General features: G+C 38.1%; 1 non-coding gene and 1 pseudogene across 1 annotated transcript; one reads left to right on the forward strand and one right to left on the reverse strand.

Annotated features, from left to right (window-relative positions):
- The first annotated feature begins 120 nt into the window (after positions 1–120).
- LOC124888384 lies at positions 121–314 on the forward strand (annotated as a pseudogene).
- Positions 315–967: 653 nt separating this feature from the next.
- On the reverse strand, positions 968–1,128 carry LOC124888195. The gene has a single exon (XR_007046326.1). It is a non-coding gene; the product is annotated as a U1 spliceosomal RNA (small nuclear RNA).
- Between the last annotated feature and the right edge of the window lie 2,548 nt (positions 1,129–3,676).

Genomic DNA, 3,676 nt, shown 5'->3' on the forward strand with positions numbered 1-3,676 from the left:
TTTTTTTTTGTCAACACCAAATCAAACCAAGAATGGTCGGGTTTTTTTTTCTAACGCCAAACCAATCACACCAAACCATAAGTCGGCTTTTTTTTTCTCGATTTGATTTGGTTCGTCGATTCGGTTTGACTTGACGGTTTGGTCTGTACACCCCTAACCACTGTATCCTTGAGTTCTATGGAAACAGGAAACTAAGTCTGGTGGATGACTTGTGTCCATTAGACCAGAGTGTGATTAACAGCTCCCGTGGTTGATGATTGTTCTCAGCTCCTATTATTGGTGCTTGGGATGGTCTAATTGTTGTCTGACAGACTTCAAATCTTTTTTGTTTATGAACACTCATCATTCTCCCGCTTCTAAGAAATGTGCTCTTTTTTTAACCACTCCGCAGACAATTCCAACTTATTTGCATGACTCGAACTCACAATCTTCGGTTGGAAGTAAAAGCTTGTATAGCTCAACCAAAGCAGCCCTTGTGTTTTCCTGTTTGTAATTGTGCACCCATTAAATCCATGGTTTGTGTATCAAATCCCCGCAACTTCTACAGATAGAGCAGATTTATTCCACAACTTAAAGGTTAATATGGTTTAGTCCACCTACACACGTGGAATAGCACAACCTATCCCATGATACAAAAGCCCTCTTTATATTAACATTAGCATCAAACCAAATATAGTTTTTCACCTTGGAGGATTTGGTAAAGTTGGGACCAGTAAGATTGTATACCATTTTTATCACCTGCATAAGAGAGCTGTTTAGTAGTCCAAAGGTGCGCCCTTATCGGTTATCGCCAAAACCATTTTAACAATTGCACTGTCCTCCAGTAAGTAAATTTAGTTAGAACAACCATCACATTTCTGAGCAGCAGACAAGCCAGGCTTAGATTGTACACCACAACCACTACATTAACAGCTTCTGTAGTGGAATACAACCACAATTAACAAGAAAAGTTAGGACTTTGAATTGGGTAGGGGCCGCGCGAACGCAGGCCCCCTCTACCACAAATTATGACGTAGGCTCGACCACTTGGGCCGACCTTAGGTAGGCACCCCTCCAAAGTGCAATGGAGGTCACAAACCTAGGCCATGAGTCTTATTGATCACCCATTGACCCCGTCCAGGTAAGTATGTTGCCCAGTTAGCTCAGCCCATTATTAATACCACTGATTTTGCTCCACTGTTCTCTTAGATTAGAATGTGGGAGAATTACTCAAACTGGAATTACTCTCTTTAGTTGTCTGTTTGGAAAGACAAAAGCTACTCTATCCGCTGAGAATCCTATACGGCTAGCTCACGATGTAGGAATATTTTGCTCCTTCTATGCAACTGATTATAATTACAGCTGTTACATTCTTATATAGCATCATCTGCATCATCTCCTGCTCACAGATCGTATCAGCTTTTAGCTTCTTCGGACTTTTGCAGGTCAATTTTGTTCAGAATATTATTAGAGTCTAGACGTTTACATGAAAATGTATACAGGACTGTATGCTCCATTGATATTACAAACTGAAGGACCATAAGCAAATCTGCCATACACCAACCTGTTTATACGGATCTTAGTCTTGCAAAGATCAATCTGAGCAGCCCTTATCTTCTTTTGGGTAACTATCGATTTTTATTAATCACTGTGAGTGAAACTATACAAAACGACAGCCGAGTTATACTCGACTAGACGTTTTCAGACGGAAATAAACACTTGGGCAAGGGAACTATCTTTTACATGGACAAATAATCCAAGTATACTTCCTAGGGAGGGCTACCAAATATTTAGATCAATAGGCTAGAATGGAATAGAAGACTCAAACTATTCAACTCAACATCAAACTACAAGGGGCAAGTTCGCAGGAGCTGTTTGATACCATGGGAAGCTCCAACATTTCAAGCATATGCCACATCCTTAGCAATACCGTCCAACGATCTACTAACGCCTTTAAACACCCTTAGATTCCTTTCCAATCAGATCGCACGAACCCCTTGAGTGTAGACCATCTTGAATACCTGAGTTGTCTGAGTTTTTCCTTTTGCTTGTGCTATACTCCAATTTAGATGTTGGTGCCAACTTTCTGGATTGTATCCTTGTTTCTTCAGCCATTGTAATAGTCTATTCGAAAAAGCTCTAGCAAACACGCATTCAACAAAGAAAACTTTTCTTGACTCTAAGAAAGAGGGACAACATGCAGCCAGCATCAAAGTCCAACCCCCAATTTAATAGTCTGTCACCAGAAGGCAACCAATAGCTTTGCTCCTAGCTTCATTTCTGAAGATGAAAACTTCCCATGGCACCCTCTCCGTATGATCAAGTGTAGTTGCCGATAGTGTTGAAAATATGTCTTAGAAATAAAGTAGGAATAGATATCTTAGTTTTTAATTATTAGTCTATGTGACTCAGGAGTTAGTTGTCCCTTATTATTTGAATAAAAATTAGTTATCTCAATTTAAATTGAAGTGTAGTTAAAAATTTAGCTATAAATACATGTTTTGGGTTATTAATAAAATAATTTTCTTTGACAATATTGTTGCCGTATTTTATTTCTCTCCAACTCTTTCTCTGTTATTTCTATAATTTCAAAGCTAAAAACCAACAATTGGTATCAAGAACAGTTTCTTTCTATAATTTCAAAGCTAAAAACCAACAATTGATATCAAGAGCAGTTTCTTTCTACTGATTTTGCTCCACTTTTCTCTTAGACACCGATGTGGGAGAATTATTCAAAATGACATTCTCTTTTTGGCTTTTTGTTTGGAAATAGAAAAATTCAAGTGTCATGCTCGAGAAACATAGTAACGCAGCCAGCAACGTGGCTTCCTTAAGAATCTTCCTATTCTTATTACATCAAAATTGACGGTGTTTGGCAGCAATGGTCACCAAGTAGAGATGATTAACGCAAAGGTTCATCAAACAATCTCTAAGAGAAGCCTCAATGAAAAACAATCCCTTAACAGCTTCGCACAGCTTGATATCACTCCTAAGCATTTACCAAGGAAACAGCAGAAACTCATGCATCATACGCAATAGAACCAGAAGCACATTAGATATTATACTCTTATGAACAAGTTAAACAAAATATCATATGTACTAGAAAAAAGTGAAAATTACTATCATGGTGGAATTGCAGTTGCAGTTGAGCCCAAGATCCAAATACAGCTTCAGTGTGTATCTATCTCCCTTGTTTCTTTCTCCGTGGAAGTAACATCGACCATATCATTTTTTTCGGCAACACAATTCAAACAACCCATTTAACAGCAAATTTCTTCTCTTTCCCAGCAACAATAAATCCCATGTAATTCCACAAATGGGGTCTGGGGAAGGTGTACGCAGACCTTACAACAATCAATGCTAATGAGTCAACCGATAGAAATAGAAATTTAGAAATAAAAAAAATACATGACTAGTACTAATATACTCGACTACCTTGACTGCCTACTAACTTTCTATTCTAATTCTCGACCTCCACACTTCCTTATCAAGGGTCGTCTCTTTCTCAACAGAGGAATTTCTCAAATCATCAATAATCCCATAGAAACTTGTAACATCAACAGTTAGCTTTCATTTCAACATAGTAGCATGCCTAAAGACTAAGGAATACCAACTAAGCAAAATCTCTTTTTGTCCCACATCGGCAAAACACGAGAAATTGAATGCTATTTAAATGATGGAAGAGTAATGAAAGGGT

The sequence above is a fragment of the Capsicum annuum genome, chromosome 10 (assembly GCF_002878395.1).
Source record: "Capsicum annuum cultivar UCD-10X-F1 chromosome 10, UCD10Xv1.1, whole genome shotgun sequence".
NCBI lineage: Eukaryota > Viridiplantae > Streptophyta > Magnoliopsida > Solanales > Solanaceae > Capsicum > Capsicum annuum.